This window comes from Patagioenas fasciata, chromosome 4 (assembly GCF_037038585.1).
Source record: "Patagioenas fasciata isolate bPatFas1 chromosome 4, bPatFas1.hap1, whole genome shotgun sequence".
NCBI classification, from domain to species: Eukaryota; Metazoa; Chordata; class Aves; order Columbiformes; family Columbidae; genus Patagioenas; species Patagioenas fasciata.
The window spans coordinates 4,602,493-4,623,910 of NC_092523.1; the positions used below are offsets into that span (position 1 = coordinate 4,602,493).

At 41.6% G+C, this 21,418-nt stretch overlaps 1 protein-coding gene across 3 annotated transcripts in view; it reads left to right on the plus strand.

The window, feature by feature from the left end:
• The window catches only part of CTNNA2 (catenin alpha 2), a 529,887-nt gene that overhangs the window by 42,337 nt on the left and 466,132 nt on the right, over positions 1-21,418 (plus strand). For 2 of the 3 annotated variants that reach the window (XM_065836058.2, XM_065836059.2), the window contains exon 1: positions 5,377-5,509. The exons of the other annotated variant lie outside the window; for it this stretch is intronic. The gene's annotated coding sequence lies outside the window, so the exon portion shown is untranslated. Of the gene's footprint in view, positions 1-5,376; positions 5,510-21,418 lie in introns of those variants that run through there. 3 annotated transcript variants of the gene reach the window in all.

The following is a 21,418-nucleotide window of genomic DNA, read 5'->3' on the forward strand; positions in this document are numbered from 1 at the left end:
CTTCTTTCTCGGCAGCTTCAGAGCACCAGGAATAAGCTGCCATTAATCAAATCATCTCTAATTTCCTCGACAGAACTCAAGCACATATTGCTGCTGTGGTCTGGTTCTCGGGTCACATTTTGAGAGACTGCAGCATAAACCAACACTGTTAGGAGATACAATCGACAACCCAAAAAATCCCCTTGATTTAAACCCCACGATTAACCCGTGTGTATAGGATGTCTCGGTTAATTTCTAGAAGGCATATCTATGAATTCTAATCACAGAAATATCTTTAATGATAATTTATCAACCTTATTGCTCCACACTGGTGAGCTCTATGTTTGGCAGCTCCTTCTCCAAAGTGTAGTTCTTATATTTTAATGCCCAAAAATGTAAAACCTGAAAATACTCAGTCCTTTCTACACCTCTGAACGTGAAGACTCAACTCCCAAAGTGGTAAATACTATACGTAACCTTACTTACTATTTTATTACTATTACTTATTATACTACTAAGTATACTTGCTTACTCTTGACTAACACAGTGAGTTTCTTATTTCCAAAGGACTAGATGCAGTTCCCTGTATCCACTTAAGATTTCACTTGGCATTTGGGAACAAAACCGGGACTGTTCCCAATTTCTGACAATAGCTCTTATCTATACCATTGACTTCCACTTCAGAAACCACTAGAAATGGCTTAGCCCATGTTAAATGTCATTTTTCAATCATTTGTTATAGAGAGCAGTAAACAAAGTCAATTAAATTAACAATACTGTATCTAATGACATTATTCATTTATAAGACTAAAGCTATGCTCTTGTGGGTTTAGGATTACGCAGATATGAGAGCATTTGAAATAACCTTCATCTTGACTTTGGTGAGTACTGAAAATTAAGGCATTTAAAAAATGCCTGGAAAAATTTCCCATGAGGAAAAAAATCTGTTTTGACAGAAACGGCTTCATCTTGACATATTTATAATACAAAACAAGGCTAAAATAGAAATATTTGTAGGAACTGTCATAGCAACCTGTTTTAATTTAATTTGCCAAAATACTGTTATGGAAAGCATTCACTTTTTTTTTTTTTTTAAAAAAAAGGTATTTTATGCAGTTTGCATGAAGAATTCATGAAGTGGAATGGATCTTAGCACTTGGACAGAAATTTCCAAAACAAGATAGTAGTAGTTTTATTTCACCCCACAACTTCTTATTGCAAGTCATCACAGTTTGCTTCAATATTTTGAGCAGGATTATTAATTCAATGAAAAATCGCTCTCTGTTTTCTTTTCTTTCTTCTTCTGTTGTCACTGAAACCTGAAGAATACTTTGAAGGTGTAAATATTCCTGCAGTGTCATTCCCAGTTGAGTTGTGTTTTACGCAAGGCCTCGTGTAACTCTTGACCCAATCGATCAAGAGGTTCAATCATTTTTTGAGAAGCAACAAGCTGCATAATTAAATTCCACTATGCATTTTTGCTGTTGAAAGCAAGATTTTTTAATGTAAAGGTGGCATGCTTGTTTTCCATGGAGAACTTTTCACAATTAACGGGTCCATGTGGATTTTCGGAATGTCATTTTCTTTCTGTTTGAAGCTAAATTCATCTCCAAACTGGAAGCGGATGAGCTTGCTGCTACATAATTGCGCATCGTCATAAGCCTGTGTGATTATTCACATTGGTCACGCCAAATTCTTTATATCATTAACTGTCAGAGAAAAGTGAGGACAGGGCAAAGGGGTATGAAGTAATGTGATCATAATCAACCCCCCTGGATTTTATCTTGCTGTATTGCTATTGCAGCTGATGAAAAATTTCCTATTGAAGTACACGACCTTGAGCAGAAGAAGAGGTTCGACCTTTCTAAAAAAAGTTAATTAACGAGATGGTCAAATGTCCATTAAGATAGAAACCTCCAGTTTGCAACAGATTGGTCACAATCAGTAGTAGCTCTTGCCATCAGCTTTCTTTTTTTTTTTGTATTCTTGATTTTCCTCCTCTTTTTTACTTACAGTTGCTGTTCCTTTAGAAAAGTCAATATTCTGTCCTGATTCAGCAAGGCCTGAAGGAAAAGACCAGAGTCATTTATAGTCTTTCATTTGTGACGCAGACTACTAACAACCTCATTAACTTTCTTCAGGCCATGTTTTAGTTAGAAGTCTTGTGTGTGTTTTTACAGATGTAAATGGAAAGATGCATCCTCCTCTGTCAATAGAAAAAAACAAAAGGAAATTAGAAATGTTACATACTTCAAAATGTGGCAGATAATTTCCAAAACCATTATTGTGTCTAAACCAAATCTTGATTCTACCTCACCACTACTTTGCACCCACAAGTTAGAAAATATATTTAAGTGACAGCATTTCTTCTGCTTAAAAATGTTTAGCAAGTGATATATCACAAATATCTGGTTTAAATCTTAAGGACAGATAGTCTTTAATGTAATGCAAACCAGAAGTGATAAACAAAAGAAAGGTTAATAAAAACAAGTTTAGTTTTCTTGTAGACCAAAAGTTGTACAGCTGGTTACCTCTAGATCACCGAGATGCAATGTCAGATACGGATATTCCTTGCCATGTTTTGTCTACTAAAAACCCCATTAAGACAACAGGAGCTTGTATAATAAGGCCTGAAAAAGGATCAAAGTTTAACGCAATACACTGAAATCACATTGCAGAGAAGTGCTATGATTCAGTGAAGGAATCCAGCAATTTTTATGTGGATGAGCACGTACCAGACACTTTCCACCCTACTTCATATGTACAGAAAACACAACTGGATGCAATAATCAAAGAAGCAGAAGGTTAAGGACTGTAATTTCCCTGAGTGAAGCAAATCCATTGGCTGTTTTCTTCAAGAGAAGGATAATGAATGACCTGCATTTGGAACTATGGCCTCAGAGAAACCCCTTCTGTTCCTTAGACTGAAAATTTTAAAGAGAATTGTTCTTACTCTGTGATAGTTATTAGCATCTGGAATATTGTGTCCAGTTGTGGGCCTCAGTTCCAGGAGCACAGGGAACTGCTGGAGAGAGTCCAGCGCAGCCACCCAGATGCTGAAGGGAGTGGAGCATCTCCCGTGTGAGGAGAGGCTGAGGGAGCTGGGGCTCTGGAGCTGGAGAAGAGGAGACTGAGGGGGGACTCATTCATGGGGATCAATATGGAAAGGCGGAGTGTCAGGAGGATGGAGCCAGGCTCTTCTCAGTGACAACCAATGATAGGACAAGGGGCAATGGGTTCAAACTGGAACACAAGAGGTTCCACTTAAATTTGAGAAGAAACTTCTCAGTGAGGGTGGCAGAGCCTGGCCCAGGCTGCCCAGGGAGGTTGTGGAGTCTCCTTCTCTGCAGACATTCAAACCCGCCTGGACACCTTCCTGTGGAACCTCAGCTGGGTGTTACCACACTATCGATTGTGACTACTTACATTTGTTATATGGCCTAACACGCATATGCCATGATGAATCTGATCAGATTTAAACGAGTTCTTGCCTAAGAAATTGTTTCCCCTGTTTCAAACTCTCCCCTGGACTCTGTGCCTTGATAAAGCAAATTAAGGTTCTGATTCAGCTCCCTTCCTTATTTGTTTTTTGTAAGAATGAATGTAGATCTTGACATTATTTTTTCTCAGGCTGTGGAAGAGATAAGAAAAAGACAGATACCTGTACTACTAACATCATTCCCTTATAGCCTGAGGGAAGGCAATTGTTTTGGCAAGTCCCCTCTGAGCCTAAAACAGACAAGAAAAGGTAGAAGCATGTGAAGACTCATCCTCCTCCCCTCGTTTTTGCCTGCGAGTTTACACAGAAGCTGATGGAGCAGATGGATGGCAGAAGAAGTGCAAAGGATGCACAGAACAGCACGTCGTCGGGATTCGCGCTGCCTCGAAATGGCAAAGTCTCTTCAACGACACCTACTGCACAGGGATCCTCTGTCACTGCGGCTTCAGGCTCAGGGATTTTGGAGCAGGACGGTGGCAGCATGTTCCATCTGAAAGAAACAGCAGGAAAAGGTGCTGCAGCGTGGCAAAAAACCCCAATCCTTAGTCACAGTAAGATAAGTGATAGAAGTGAAATGACAGGAAGAAAAAGAAAAGTGCAAGGCTTTGCAGAGTGGGACAAAACCTGACATTCAGTACAGAGGCTGTAGGGCTCTACGGCAAGTAACAAGAAAGCTGTAAGTGAAGTTTTCATAGTTTAACAGAAGAGGAGAAACAAAGGTTTTGCAAATGGTCCGTATGGTACATTCATGGAGCAATCGCCTGCCCCCAGCGTGGTATCTGGAGCAGCACAAGAGACTGTTACACAAACAAATCATAGAATCATTCAGGTTGGAAGACACTCAGGATCATTGAGTCCAATCATAACCCAACTCTCGGACTAAACTGTGTCCCTGAGAACGTTGTCTAAACGCCTTTTAAACCCCTGCAGGGATGGTGACTCCAGCACTGCCCTGAGCAGCCTGTTCCAATGCCCCACAGCCCTTTGGGGAAGAAATTGTTCCCCACATCCAACCTCAACCTCCCCTGGTGCAACTTGAGGCCGTTTCCTCTGCTCCTGGCGCTTGTTCCTGGGGAGCAGAGCCCGACCCCCCCTGGCTCCAAGCTCCTTTCAGGCAGTTCAGAGATCAGAAGGTCTCCCCTCAGCTCCTGTTCTCCAGATGAACCCCCCAGGTCCCTCAGCCGCTCCCATCACACTTGTGCTCCAGCCCCTCACCAGCTTTGTTGCCTCCTCTGCACTCTCTCCAGCACCTCAATGATCTTGTTACGATGAGGGGCCCAAAACTGACCCCAGGATCCGAGGTGCCGACTCACTTCACGATCACTTCTCCCGTCCCGCTGCCCGCTGACATCTCTGTCCCTTTGCGGCCGCGCTGCGCTTGCGAACAGCCCGACGCGGCAGCGGTCTCTGTGCGGCCTTTCCGTAGCCCCCCCGGGCTCCCACCCGCACACACCGAACCCCCGGCCCCGCTGCGCTGCCCGTGCTCTCACCTCCGCTCTTCACCTGCCGCCGTGCTCCGGGCCCTCCCGTCCCATCCAGCACCCTCCCGGTTGCTCTGCTCCCTCCCTCCCCAGCCCCGCGGCTCCCCCGCACCGCCCCCTCCGTGCATCCCTCCCCCGGCCGCCTGGTAACGCCGTTTCCACACTCACAGCCACTCCGCGCTGCGGCGGCCCCGCCGCGGCCTGGAACCGCTGCACCGGGGCGGGCTGCGCGGCCCCCCCAGCACGGCGCACCCGCGGCCCGCAGCGGCGCAGGCGCGCTGCCTCCTCCCCTAGTGGCTGCCGCGGGGAGCCCGGCGGCGGCGGCGGCTCCCGGGCGTCCGTACAGCCGAGCGGACGCGGGTCGGGCCGGTAGCGGCGTGGGCGGGGGCCGGGAGCGGAGCCGCACCGCACCGCACCGCACCGCACCGCACCGCACCGCACCGCACCGCCAGTTCCCCGCGCTGCCGGGGAGGAGGAGGAGGAGGAGGAGGAGGCGGCAGCAGAGGAGGCGGCGGCGAGAGATTCTCCCACCCCCACCCAGCGAGCCGAGGTGAGGCCAGGGCACAGCATCCTCCTTTCTTCCCCTCATCCCGTTCGTTCCTTCCCTCCCCCTTCTCCGAGCTCCTTCCTTCCATCCTGCTTTCCTCATCCTCCTTCCCCTTCATCCTCCTTCCCTTCATCCTTCCCCGGGCTTCCTGCTCCTCCGTTCCTTTCTTCTCAGCCACCTTTCTCCACTCCTCCCCATCCCCCAGACTCCTTCCTCCTGCACCCACCAGAAATAATAACCGTGCTTTTCTTATTTTTACCCCTTATCCCCCTTTTTTTAAATGCAATTTTATTTCTCACGCGGTGAAGGAGGTAGAGTCGCTCACACACAGAGATAATCCCCCTTCCTTGAAAGAATGGATTTGAATTAACGGTCGTTTTATGGTGTGTGTGTATTACGAGAAGACAGGGATTATATGTGGGGAAGAAAAGAAGGGGTCAAAGGCGTGGCGTTTCGCTTATTCATCTATTTACCTAGCGTTGCTTCGGGGTGAAACCTAGTGTTTCGTTGTCTCTTTTTTTGTTGTTTTAATTATTTTCCTTTCTTCAAGCATCAGAGGTTTCTTCCTCCCTTTTCTCCATCCACCGCGCGTGTCTGTAATTCAGTCGCTGCTGCTCCGATTGTCTCGGCCGGAGCCGGCGGGGAGCGGAGCTGTGCCCTGGGGAGGGGGAAAAGGAGCAAAAAGGAGCTTTTTCAAATCCTTGCCTTTAGGCCTCTGCCAGGGTCTGAACCCTTTTGAATCACCCGCTTCTCATCCCACCCCAAAATCCAGCCCTAAAGGTGCCAGCTCCCGTCTTAGGGATTTGCTCCGGTGGCAAAGAGCGAAAGTTTAAAGTGTGGCTTTGTCTCGCCGTGGGGATGGTGAGAAGCGGCGCGGTTGTTGGCCGGAGGACGATGGCCAAAGCGTCTCGTTGCGTGGCTCGCAAATTGGAAGAAGTTTTGCTTGGACGCGGTGGGAAGCGGCGTGGCGAGGCTTCCCTGCTTGCCTCATCCCTTTGGGAATCGGGGCTGTGGATGTGTGTGCGAGAAGCGCTCGGGAAGGGAACTTGTACGCACTTACAATGGGGTGTAATGCGAGGAGTAGGTGACACGCACCTGCTTCTCTGCAGATTGGAGGGGCGAAGGTGCTTCTCGCCGGTTGTGTGCGATGCTTTTCTTTTCAAGGTGATGCTCCATCGGTTGAAATGACGGGTTGGTGGTCGCGTTTCTGTCCTTCGTGCTGTGTAGTGGCAGAATGGTTATTTCAGCCTCTTTTCAGCTTCCCTTTGCTGGATTGGAAGTTTCTTTATACTTTACTATCAGGGTAGGGATGTTGCAAAACCCCTGTTCTTGCCCACAGCTACAGCAAAACTCCATCAGCCTGATTAATACTAAAACACGCATTATATGCTATTTTGGCATGTATTGCCTAAGAAATTTAGATTCTGCAGGCTTGTCAAAGATCACAGTGAATATTGTGTGTTTTGGAGGACAAGGTAGATATGTAACATCAATAATAGTCTTAAATGATATTGATGTGAACAGATCTCACAGGCTTTGCAGCTGTTACGATGCTGCTGGTTTCCCTTTTTACCAAGCTGTGATTGATACTACGCATTGTATCAGGCTCTTTGTACTAGAATTCTTTCTAGAGGAGAAAAAGTACTGACGTGAAGGCTGAACTTTGCCACTCCATTGTGTAAATCATGGTTTACAGAAACAAGGCAGCTGTAATTCCATTAACGGGCTGTGTTGATGGTAAAAAGCCCCACCAGGAGAACCCCAGTGTCGCTTGAGTCCTTACATGGCCATGCAACCCTCATTTATGCAGAATTAATATTAATATGCATATTAACATCGAGCATTTATTGCACTACTGCAGTGCCTTTGAACCACTGAAAACCAGGAGTATTTGTAGACTGAGACTTGAAAGCCAAAATAAGCAATTAGATCTTCTACTCTGACCCCTTTATTATAGCCAGTTGGATTTTATCCAGTCACTTTTTGAGTGCAACAACTTGCATTTGGCTGAAATCCGTTTTTCCAGAAAAATTGGCTTTTTGGTCAGTAAGAGGTGGAGAATCTGCTGTTTATTAAGTTCTTTGGCCTCAGCTTCCAGTTGCTGGTTCCTGATGTGCTTTTCTCCCCTATGCTGGAGAACTCAAAGTGTTTTCTTATTATGAGAATATTTACCTGCTCTAACTTAGTATTCCCTCCCCTTTCTATTTGAAAAAACCACAAGTGGACTAAAATACTTTACATTTGTCACTGTTTGTGAGTTTAAATATTACCTCTCCGGTGCTGCTCTTCCCTTTATATGTTGCATTTCCATATTAACCCTTGATCTGCAGCACTGCATTTGGATTTTGCATTTTGCAGGGCTGTTTCTGTCCACAAGAGTTCATCGTTCTGTCGGCTACCGTGTGTTTCGGGATTATTGTGGCTTTATAACTTTGTACATGGCTTTTTTTTTTTTTAATTTTAAAGAATGTTTTGTTTCTAGCATAGCTTGAATATATTAAATGCTCGGGATTGCTTTTTGTAACTGATTTATCTCAGTTATGTAGCATTCTGTCAATCTATAACTTGCACAAATTTTGTCACGATTGAACGTGTAGGCTTGCAAATAATTATCATTTTGTGATAGTAGTTCCACCTTTGGGCAACTCCATGTTAATCTGAGTTATGTTGTGATGTGTTCTTCTCAAAAACTGTTTTTTTTCCCTTTCTGAGATATCACTTAACTCATTCCGAACCTATTTGGTGCCACTTTGTCAGGGTGTCATAGGATACCACACCAAGTTCCATGCAAGTTTATACATATATACAGATATTTTTACTGATTTGAATTATCAGTTGTATCAAAGAATAAAACCAGATTCATTTAAGATCTATTTTAATTAATTTTACTTCCTATTTTTTTGTAATATAGCACTTATCAGTAGAATCTCATTTATATTTTTAAAATGATTATTTTGCTACCACTCCAATCTTCCTATAGCCACACACACTCCCACCAGCTCTTTTAAACTATGCTGCTGATCAAAAATGTTCATTGCCAAATAATATTGTTTCTAACATCGTACTTGCAGTAGACTGAAGGAGTAATTCATCATTCTCATAAGGGACCAGCAAATGTTCTCACTTATTTACTAATTAATTAAGAATTAATTATTGAATGCATCTGGTGGCTTGCACTATCAGTGTGGATCAGAGTCCCTGTTCAGTAGCACAGCTGGGAGAGGGTTAAGAATGATTTGGTCCTTACAAATCCCCCCTCTTTTCTTCCTGTTGCTTATAAGTATCTTAATCCTCACCTATCAGTTTTTTAGACTTGCACTGATTCAAAACCTCTAGAATTTGTTATCTCTTAATACTTTCTTCTCAATATATATGGGTTCTTCCTTCTAATAATACTATTTATTGAAACCTGCTTTGTTGTCAAATTGCAGTAGTTATGGCAATGCCTTCCAGGTGTTACAATTTGTCTGAACATCAGTATGAGATTCTCCTTTTTATTTTTTCTATGTATAATGACACAGCCATACAATTAATTACATTTCAAACATTTTGCTTTTAATATGGCATGTTTCAAAGCCTGGCTGAAGAAAGCTAAACTCTTCCTTTATTTCCTCTGTACTTTGTTGATAGGCAGTACAACGCATAGAACATACTTTGCTTTTAGATATAATACCAAATGGTATTGGGAATACGAAGGGCAAGTATACAGAAATAATACAATATGTAGTTGGGAATGGGAAGGATAATCATACAGAATAACAGCATTAACCTGGTAGTAATTACAGCGACATGCCTGGGTCATAAATTAATTGGAGTTTTTGTGGCTCAGCTCTGTAGGAATCGTTCCTCTACGGCTAATTTGAGGTAGAGATGCAAGGAGAAGATGTAAAAAGAGCAGAATTGAAAGAAGATGAAAAGAAAGCTGGATTTTGGAGGCGAACTAAGAGCTTCTTCTTGTCTAAAATAAACTTGCTTGGTCTATATAAATGTAACGTTTCTTAGGATCAACTTTCCTGAGGAATTAGATAAAGACTGAAGCGGATGCGTTGAGCAGGGAGAACTTTCCCAAGGGGCGGGGGCTTGGACCAGATCAGCTTTGAAGGTCCTTTCTGACCCAAATTATTCTGATTCTCAGATATGGGAAGCACAAGTGGCTGAGAAACTCTGGTTCCTCCATAGATACCGTTCTGGATGGGTAAGATCCTCCAGCTGTATCTACACCACCCTGAACCCGACTGCGGTCAAGCTGCTTCTAAGTCTATCACACCTTGAACACCATTGGACAAATAATAGTGTTTGTATTTTAATGTGAAAGAGGAAAAAGTGATAAGACTTCCATAGCTAGTAAGTTGAGGATGTGACAATAAAGATCAGAAACCAGGTTTTGGCCCATTGAAAGAAGTGGTTAATAATTGTTATTCTTGTATTCCAGCTTCTTGCTGTTTCATGGAAATTAATATCAATACATCTAAGTATCGAGTGATAATGCTGTTGTCTTGAGTCTTCAGCAGTACGGGTGTAAATGAATTTGGGGTCAGGTTTCTCTCTACATTTCAGTTTTCTAGATGGTTTCCTCAACATCCGATGTGAGCCATTGCAAGAGTACTAGGAAGTCTGGCTCCAAGCAATGGTTGTGTACAAGGAAGCTTTCAAACAGTAAGACATGAACTTGTGGTGAGCATCATTCACCATTACAGCGGGTTGAAAAACCAGGATTTGCACCTTATGGAAAATCATTACTTTAGGAATAGTGTTTTATTTTTGGTTGTAACAAGGTGTTGAGGTTTAACATTTCTAGCAAAATGAAAGTTATTTCCCCAGGTAGGAATATCACCACCCCCACCAAACGCTGCTACACATATTTTGTTTCAAATTCCATCTCTTTTGGGCTATTTTTTTGGCTAGCTGCACTTTTCGGTCACATCACCCCTTGCATCACTATTCTAGGACTGAGAACAGAGAAGCAAATTTGAACATTGCTGCAGAGACTGCCCAAGTCTTCAGGCTCCTTAAGTAATGGGAATTATTCAGTGAAGTGAAACCAAATCCTTTAACAGCCAGAACATCTCACAGGGTTTGAATTTGAGAGATAAAAAAGTAGTAGATTTTGCGGTTACCCTAAAGAATCTCTGTATTTCAAAGCTATTTTTATAGATATTTCAACCTGTTATCCCCGGTGTTATAATAATTATGACGTGACATTTCTCCTGTGTACTTGGTCCTTTTCTTTGCAGTTATGTATTTTAAAAACAAGTATCTGTTACATCATGCTTAAAGTCAACAAGAATATGAGAACAGAAGACAATTTGGATATCAAACTTAAATTCTGAATAGATTTCATAAGCAGAAAGTGGAAGCGGTTTGGGTCTGGTGAGGCTCCCAGGTGACTTCTGCAAATGGGACTTAAGCTTTTAAGTGACTTAAGGCTTCTTGTAAATGGATTAATCAGTTTGGCCTTTTCTACAACTAATCAACTTTAATTTTTAATGCTCTATTATTTACTAATAGCCACCATTGAGTCTGTCTTTATGGAAATTCTCTATTAAAGCCCAACCAGCACAGCACGGACAGTTAAATCTCTCAGTTCACTAAGTTTTACTTACAAGAAATTGATCGATTGGAAATATTTTATTCCTTATATTTTAAATGCATAAACTCTGCTCCTCTCGTGCAGACCTGAGAAAACCGTTTATCAGTTCTCTTAGTCTTTTCAGACATCAATAGAAAGTCCAAAGGACCTTTCCGTAAGGATTTAACTTTCAAGTTAGATTATGGAGTAAAATACTATGACAAAATTCTCGTAACACCAGTTAGGTTTCTATTGCAGTATCATGCTGTCAGTAGCAATAGTTGTATCCTTTCCAAAGGAAACACCTTAACAAATGTGAATAAAGCTTCTTGAAAAGTGACGTAAAGATATTTACAGTTTTAATTTGCTCAAAATATATTGCAGCTATATTTGTCCGATGAGTTTTGTTTTTTTAATTGCTCCTACATTCCCTCTGGAAAAACATCTTGGTTTTCACTCCTTGGTCTATTAAGATGTTCTGTTTAGTGTCCTGTAACTTTTGAGTCAATTTAGAGATTTTTGTAAATAATTAAATAGAAAACAAGTTAATGAACATAGAGAATAGAGGTGATATCCTCTGTCACTAAATATTATCTTCCTTGAACTTTGATTGGGCGATCTCTCTTTCTGGTATAAAATCCGATCAGCTGTGCTAAGTTACCCATGGCTAATTCTTCATATCTGAATCCCTACAAATCCCCCACCAGACGCAATATCGCATTTGTAAGCAAGATAGGGTGAATGCATGGGGTGAAATTTCTTTATGGCCAGTGTTGTGGAATAGAACATCTGATTATTTGTTAGATAAAAGAAACATAATACATATTTCCTATTAAAATGATTAAATCTTGTGCTTAAACTCCTGGAAGCAAAAGCTGCAGTCGCTTTGATATAGACCACCATATGTATTGAGAAACTTTGAATATAGAGGCTAATTATTTCTGTTTTTGCCCTGTATATCTGTTAAAAATCATATCATGCAAATGGTTATTTCAATTTTTACCCAAATAGAAAAGAATCCATTTATAACTTTTAAAAATTGCGCCACAATATCTCAGTAAAATCGATTATATCATCTGTGCTTGATTTTGATAAAGAATTTACCAAAACTCTTACTAAATGGTTATCCACTATCACTCATCAGCATTAACAGTCTTATTCAAAATAATTTAGCAGATTCAATCTGGGAGTAGAAGAATAGTTCTTCCATTTGTAAAATACAGGAAAGCTGGTTAATTTTAATCCTCGCAATTAAAATCTGCAGGTGAATCTTTACAATGAAGTTACGGGATTGCAAAGAAACAACTACCGTTCGTCACCAGTTAGAAAGAAACGAGTGCCGTTTATTATTGTCAAAGTGAGAGAGATACGTATGTTTTTTTGTGAACTCATTTCTAGTTCTTACACAAATAGTCCTGAGTGCTTACTATAATCAAGTCGGAAATGCAAATGCAGAATTACAGCTGCTCAGTCTAATTTTAAACGGATCTGTTATCTTTGTAATCTACATTTCCAGAGCTCAGATACTGTGTGGAAATACTTCGAAGAAAAAGAAATGGTCAGGAAGTCCGTGAATGAAGGAGAATGAGGCTGTGGAGGGGTAGAATAGGAATAAATAGATTCAAACAAATATTCCAGTTCACTGGGAGCACTGGTCGGAGGCCACACCAGTGTGCAAAGCTACCACTTGTACTGGGATGGGCCTCGTCTTGCGCCGTCACCCATCGTCTTGCACCGTCACCTTTCCCTAGAATTCAAGCCTGTTTCATTCATCTGACATAACATTTTGGACTTTTGCTAAATATCATTTCTGGGTCATGTCTGTTATCTAGCAAGAAGAGGAACACTAAAAAAATATAGAAGAGAAGAACTGTTGCTATCTTATGATTTAATTTAACTTGCATGGCGTAGGGAGAATTCAATGTATGGCTAAGAGAGCTGGAATACTGGATGCTTTAATCCGCTCTAAAATGTGTTCAGGTGACTTGCATCCTTGGACAAAGTTTTTTCTTTTCTATTCAAATTCAAAGCTTTATATTCAGGCTCAAGCCCAGGGAATGTTTGGTCTGTACAGGTCAGAATCATGGAGCTGTACAGGTGTTTTCTATATGGTGTGAACTGTGGGGTTGTCATATGCAGGGACAGGAGTTGGACTCGATGATCCTTGTGGGTCCCTTCCGACTTGGGACGTTCTGTGATTCTATGACATTGCCATGAGTCTCGAGCAGAATTGTCTTCTAATCATATTCTGTTTTCTTTTAAAAACCAGCATCAAATGTCATATAAATTTCATCGTTCCCCTGCATTTTTTTCCTCATCTTCTAAATAACTTGAGTGCATTTCCAGAGCATTTTCTATAGCAAATACTTTTTGACTCATTTTGTTCTAATTCTGCGTTTAGAACCAGCAGTAATTTTGATTACAAATGCAGCCTAAGAACCAGAAAATGTATGGGGTAACCATGTTCGATATTGACCTCCAGCTGTCAGAGTAAGAAACCCTATTTTACTGTTAATTTTAATTATATTTAATAAATTATAATTTCATTAATGTGACTAGAGACACTATCAGCTCGCTTTTTGCGGAGTCTTCTTGGAGGTATTCCATGGTCCCAGGTGACCTCAAATGCTGTAGCGTAACCTAATTTATATGACAGAGTAATATGGAAGCATACATTTTATGCAAACATAGCCAAAAAGCCTTCAGAATTAATGTCGTCAAGTAGTAGAGAAAGCTGTGTGATGGTAGTAGCCATGGTGACTTTATTTTTAAGTAGAAACATCACTGATTTGTAGCCTTGATGTGAGCGTTTTGCCGGGTATCCATTCAGATTCAACACATGAAAAGCAGAGTGGTTTGAATGCAAAAATAGGCTTGCGAACAAAATTAGGTTGCCACAAATAAAGCTGCTTTTTTGAGGCTCCGCGCTCTGTGTTCCACTCGGTTTCGACAATTTTAGGGCTTGATGGGCACTGAAGTTGAAGCCTTTAGCTCAGGTGTTTCACAATTTCAGATTGACAGACCCTTCCTAAGTTGGTTGCAACCAAAGTGTGGAGTCGGCTTAACTTTGTTTTAATTGTTTTATGGCTTTTGGGTTCGTGAGAATGATGTTGAGATGCACTGAGTTTATTATTGATGGGGGGTTGACCATCAGCCAAAAGAAATGGAAAGAAAATATTATATAGCACAAGAAGAGCTTCCTGGCTTTTTTGCTATAAAAAGATCAATCAGGAAGAAGGGGAAACACTAGAGGTAACTACTTCTTCTTCATCTTCTTCTTCTTCTTATTATTATTATTTTTCTTTTTAAATCACTTTTCTGTAATGATTTAAAAATTGGGATCTTTTATTTTTCCTCTTTCTGCACCATAAGATGGTGTGAGATTCATTCTGTTGCCGCGATTTGTTGTACCCTAAGGATGCTGCAGCACTTGGGATGGCCAAAGCCTTTCCAGATCAACCCCTGGGTGCTAATCCACAATAATTAAGCATTTATTGAAACAGAGCATGAATGAGTTGGAGTCTGTAATGATCAGGACATGGGTGGGTCAGAGCAATTAGTATTTCCGTATAAAAAAGCAACAACTTCAAAGGACGGACCAAAAGCCACGTTTCCCAAGGAAATAAGATGTAGTTTGAACACTTCATCAGGTGTGCTTGAAATTAATGGTCTGAATGGGGAGTTAGAACCTGGATCTCCGAGATTTTGAGTGACTTTGGCCACTCAGCCCTTGGTGATGTTGGTTGAGATGTTTGTCTTTCATTGCTGTTCTTCATCACGTTGTGGTTTTCTTTCATTGGGTTGAAACCAAGATCATGTGAGGAAAAAATTTTGAAATAATTATTTTAAAAAATATGTTTTTTAGTCATTTCCACCTAGTTTTAATGAGAAATGGCTACTAAATGGTTAGAATTGAAGTCACCTCTTGGTTACAAGAAGACTTTGAACAGCTTCAAGCACTGAGCTCTTTAAATGAGAGGGAAGTATGTAAATACAATAAAAAATACTGTAATGTCAGTAGATGAACTTCCCTTCTGCATTTAAAAAAAAGAGCACCCATATTGACTCTTAGCTACATTCACATAATACTCCTTTTGGGATAAATTGCCCTGAAACTGAAATATGTTTCTCTGATCTCAAGAAATGTGCAAAATATGAGAAAAACTTCACAATGAATAAGTAGGAAGGTTTATTTTAGTGGGAGCCTCTTCCAGCATTGCAGGTGTGTTTCTAGGTATTTTAGATAAGGGGTTGCTTTGGGTATTTAGAGGATGTGAGATTAAACTCTCGGTCCTTTAACAGTAATTACGGAATTTCCATTTCAATAGCTCGTGTCTTTTTTTTTTAAGTAGCAGCATGTCCAGTACATCAGCTCTTGTTTGCCTCCAATTTATCTTCTGCTACAAATATTTGATACATATCGCTCAAACTTTTATTTTAATGAGCTATTTTTTTGTTCCTATTTTGAACTCTTTTGAAGCGAGAAACTCATTGTGTTGCGTTGGGGCACAACAAAACACTACAGATGGACTCGGTTACCTAAATGTGAGCTTGTAGGACATTATTGCAGACACCTGATGGTGTTGAGCTTGCTCTTCATTCAGGTCATTGGTCTTGTGTAGGTCCTGGGTTGTATCTGTATAATGTTCTGGGTTATAGCAGCTCAAGGTGAAGAGTTTCATTGTATTTGAAGGGCACAAATGTGCTGGGGTGCAGTGGCAGTTGTTTTCCCCTAGAATGAACTGTTTTCAAACATACCAAGAAAATGTGTTTTAATTTTAAGAATTTAATTAAAGACAAACCTGCAGATTCAGATTCCTCCATATGAAGGGCTGCAGATTTATGTTACCAAACTTGAACCTGTTCTTATGGTTCTAATTGCAACTTCTGTCCCAATCTATTTCTCCTTCCTAATGTTCATGCAGAACCATCCATCACTCTGACCCTCAGTGAAGTGTTTCCTATCCTTATCCATTTCATATTGCTCTGTTCACATTTATTAACTTTATAAAAAAACCCACTCAAACAGTGATAATGTAGGGGGAAGAACATCTTGGAAGAAACCACAACTCTTGATTAGTCTTTATTTAATGTGCCTTGCCACAATAATTATGAAACTTGGTGAGAATACCGACATTTCCGAGATCCGTTGGGAAAATGGAAATAGGGAGAGTTATGAATGTTGCCTTAAAATTATGGGTATTGTAGGTGTGTGTATCTCATACACAGAGTATCCTGTATAAAGAATTGGAATTCATTGTGGGCTCATGTTTCTAAATCTGGAGAGTGCTATGGAAAATATTCAACGGGGAGATGCGGGATGTGCCAAGGATGATGATCAGAGTCAATATGTTTGAAAGGTTTCATTATTTGTTCTTCCAGGGACATTTTGGTGTCTGAAGAGCGACAATTACATTTTCATTTTTGGTTTCCATTAAATAAAATTGATGATTTGGATGAAGTTGTGTAATTTGTTAGGTTTCTTCTGTTACCATAGGGAAACTACCATGTGCAGCTGTTGCACGTGTTTAATCACCACTAAAGTAACTGTTGTTTGTCAGTCGTATTTATCAAGGTCATCTCATTTGAAAGCGCAAAATGAAACAAAACTCCACCACATTTTACATCCATTAAAGAAAATATTTGTCTATTGTAAATCCTAAACGTCAGCCCAAACTTCAGTCTGAGAAGTCTATGTCTAGGAAAGAAAATTATACGTTGCTGGTGTTTTTAAAGTTAAAAACATTGGAATGTATTAAAATTGAGTTGTCAGGATACTGTGGAAAAGATGAAAAATAGACAAACTTATTTTTTTATTATAATAAGTTACACTTCAGGTGTTTTCTGAATATCTTATGTGTTAACATCATGAACGGTTCCAATGCTAAACATTTTATACTAAGTTATGTTCTTCAGCCGAAAGAAAATGATAGTTTTTAAGAGTTGTATTTGTCTTGTCATTGAAGTGGAGCCTCAGTAAAGTGTGATTGATTATTTGTCACGTTTTATTTCAAGGCAGCTGAATGTAAGGAGCTGCTTTTTTGCTTCACCCTTGCTCAGAGTTGCTACCGTCCAATATTTGCGTCCCGTTGCTGTTTTTCTTTCTGCTTTTTGGGGAAAGTCTTGTGATTTCATTAACGGTTATTTGAAAACTCGGAGAACCTGACAGAGGGCTAACAGAAAGTAATTCTGTTTCCCATTTAGATAAGCACAGAAATACATGAATAAAAATTGAGGTGGCCCCGCTCTCCTCCCCGCTGCGCGAATCACCTTTACGAACCTTTGGGAAACGGGCCATGTTATCTTCAGTTTTGTAAATCATTAACATTCTCTTCATGGTTCTTTTAATCAAGAGCATTGGACACAGTCTCCCACAGCATCCTTGCTGCTAAACTGAGCGAGTGCGGTCTGGATGATGGGGTAGTGAGGTGGACTGGGAACTGGCTGAAGGGAAGAAGCCAGAGAGTCATGGTCAATGGGGCAGAGTCCAGTTGAGGCCTGGATCCAGTGCAGTGCCTCAGGGGTCAGTGCTGGGGCCGGTATTGTTCAATATATTCATCAATGATTTGGATGAGGGAATAGAGTGACTGTCAGCAAGTTTGCTGGTGACACCAAGCTGGGAGGAGTGGTGACGCTGGAAGCTGTGCTGCCATCCAGAGACCTGGACAGGCTGGAGAGCTGGGCGGGGAGAAATTTAATGAAATAGAACAAGGGCAAGTGTAAAGTCTTGAATTTGGGCAGGAACAACCCCAGGTTCCAGTATAAGTTGGGGAATGACCTATTAGAGAGCAGTGCAGGGGAAAGGGACCTGGGGGTCCTGGGGACAGCAGGGTGACCATGAGCCAGCACTGGGCCCTTGTGGCCAGGAAGGCCAATGGTACCTGGGGTGGGTTAGAAGGGGGTGGTCAGTAGGTCAGAGAGGTTCTCCTGCCCCTCTGCTCTGCCCTGGGGAGACCACACCTGGAATATTGTGTCCGGTTGTGGCCCCTCAGTTCCAGAAGGACAGGGAACTGCTGGAGAGAGTCCAGCTCAGGGCAACAAAGATGCTGAAGGGAGTGGAGCATCTCCCGTGTGAGGAAAGGCTGAGGGAGCTGGGGCTCTGGAGCTTGGAGGAGACTGAGGGGGGACTCATTCATGGTGATCAATATGGAAAGGGTGAGTGTCAGGAGGATGGAGCCAGACTCTTCTCGGTGACAACCAGTGACAGGACAAGGGGTAATGGGTACAAACTGGAACACAGGAGGTTCTACTTAAATATGAGAAGAAACTTGTTCCTGGTGAGGGTGTCAGAGCCTGGCCCAGGCTGCCCAGGGAGGTTGTGGAGTCTCCTTCTCTGCAGACATTCAAACCCGCCTGGACACCTTCCTGTGGAACCTCAGCTGGGTGTTCCTGCTCCATGGGGGGATTGCACTGGATGAGCTTTCCAGGTCCCTTCCAATCCCTGACATTCTGGGATTCTGTGATAATAATAGTCGTAGTTATTAGAAGGTTTTTATTTTTAAGTTGGTTTTGACTATATTTGTGGCATAAGAGAATAGGATCTTCTTCCATTAGCCACCGGTGGGAAGCCATGTGATCACTGTCACATCTGGACCTTCTCTACCTTAAGTGCCATGTGGTGGTACTTCTTGTATTAATTTAGTATGATTTGTTTAATATAAGAAAGCAAGCCCGTACTACATTTATTTTGAAACCAAGATTAAAAAAAAATTGACTTTCTCTGCAATGACTACAATGAGCTGTTTATTACCACAAGCTGTCGGTTCTATTTTCTTTTAGTCAGAAAGCAGTGATTTGTCGGAAATTTTTGAGTGGTTTTTAAGTGAATAATGATCTAAGAGCCTTCTTACTTGAGGCTTCTTAGAAATGCAGTTATTTATATGAGGAAAAATTGCTCAAGTAGGGATTATTTATGCAGGGGAGAAAACTGGCTCTGGATTAATATAATTTTTCTTTCCCATCTTCTCTGAGTTAATTTGTTTTCTCTGTGCAGCGAGTGCCCGATATTCTTGCAATTTTGTTTTAGACACTTTAGGAGCTCCTGGTGCCATTTCCCTTCAGAAAATGATCTGATTCAGACCTCACCTTCTGTTCAAGTAAAACGTGATCGCCTTATGGCTTCATATAAAAGTGTTAGAGCCTTTTCTCTTGTGTCTTGAGCAGACCTGGTTTCATCATATGTTTAAAAAGTAGAACAGACTTTTTTTTCCTTGATCTAGTGACATTGCTTGTTCTTAATTTTTGTATTTTTGTTTCTTTTCCTCTTCAACAACTGAGAAATGGATGAAAAGATTCATGGCACTTTTGCCCTGCTCTTTTAATTTCTCTTTTGATTTAGTCCCCTCCTAAGATGGTCCAGCCTATGCCTGGAGCTTCGGCTCAGCCTAAAAACTGCAATGTGAATCCACTCTGTTCATCCACCAGGTTGGTTCAAAGTTGATCATTCTGCCCTTGGGAATGCGCAGTATTGATAAATAGAGCATCCGAGCAGCTTTCCTTAAAGCATTGTTAATTTTTGACAGCAAACATAAAAAGAAGGCGTAGAGAATTTTATATCTATAAAGATCTACCTAGAGCCAAGAATGACCTATTTTTGTATTGTTTTTTTAAAATACACCAGCAGGATCTGTCTGTAAACAGTTTCTAAGCAACAGCTGCTTGTCCTCTAGAAAAAATGTCACTTTTTATCCACGACTTTACAGCCCTTCTGCCCAAATCAGTGCCCTCGATTACGGAAAGGTTGAAATGCTCTTGTCAGCACTGATAATTCTCCCTTTTTTCTTATTTTCTAGTAGCAACCACCTGCGGTTCCCTGAGGTGTGTTTGAAATTAAATCACAGTCTCCTTTATTGTTGGTTTCCCAGCTTTGCTGTTGCAGTCCAGCGCTGTGGGTTATTTCTGTGTGGTTTCACAAACAGTCTGTATTTCTAATTCCATTTAAATCCGAGAAGTGACAAAAAAGAAATGCTTAAATAATATATATATATTTTTTCAATGATTGCATGGTTCGAACTGGTTTTAAGGCAAAACCTGAATTTTCTTCACAGCACAGCAGGTCTCCTTCTTCATTAAGGGTTGTGTAGCATCTATCTCAAAGACGGGGATAATTCAGAGAAAACAAGAGCCCTTTGGGATGGGATTTTTATGACCTGGGAGCCTGTAGCTTAAGTGACCAGCACTGTTGAATAATTTGCTTTGAGAGGTCAAGCAGTAACTACCACCTTTTCCATGGTAATATAGTGGTAAATAGGAGAAAAAAAGGGAAAATAGAGAGACAACAACCTCAGTGGACATTTGAAGTTCTTGTGATCAATTTTAAACCGATATAACTTGAAATAGCAGTAATTTTCTTTTAACCAAAGATAAGATGAAGGATATAAAAACAATTTTCAGAGTGGTTTTGTTGTGGTTTAATATGGGTAACTTTTAAAAGAATGTCAACCTGGGCACTGTGGAGATCAAGTAATGGGTTCAGGCTGTTCGAACTACTAATAGTCGCAAATGTCAAGTTCTCTGTTTTGCAGCTGATCTACCATGTCTTGCCTTAGCCGAGACTGATTTTCAGAGAATCTCAGCCTGGTTGTGGTTGAAGGGACCTCTGGAGATCACCCAGCCCAACCCACCTGCTCACGCAGGGTCACCAGAGCAGATCACACAGGGTCGTGTCCAGGTGGGTTTGAATGTCTCAGAGAAGGAGACTCCACAGCCTCTCTGGGCAGCCTGGGCCAGGCTCTGGCACCTCACAGGAAAGAAGTTTCTCCTCATATTCAGATGGAACCTCCTGTGTTTCAGTCTGTGCCCGTTGCCCCTCATCCTGTCATTGGGCACCACTGAACAGAGTCTGGTCCATCCTCTTGACACCCACCCTGGAGATATTTATCAGCATTGATAAGATTCCTCTCAGCTTCTCCAGGCTGAACAGCCCCAGCTCTCTCAGTCTCTCCTCATAAGAAAGATGCTCCAGACCCCTCCGCATCTTTGTAGCCCTTGCTGGACTCCCTCCAGCAATTCCTCATCCTTCTTAAACTGGGGAGCCCAAAACTGAACACAGTTCTCCAGATGTGGCTTCAGCAGGGCAGAGGAGCAGGACCTGCTGGGTGGGGAAAGGTAGAACTTGTAGAAAACAGATTTTGCACCCAAGGACATCAGAATGGAATATCATAAATTCACTCAGCAAGAAGTGGCGAAGGGTCAGCTGGACCAATGGTAGGACCTACCAATGATAGGACAAGGGGTAATAGGCTCAAACTGGAACACAGGAGGTTCCACTTAAATTTGAGAAGAAACTTCTTCATGGTAAGGGTGGCAGAGCCTAAACCAGGCTGCCCAGGGAGGTTGTGGAG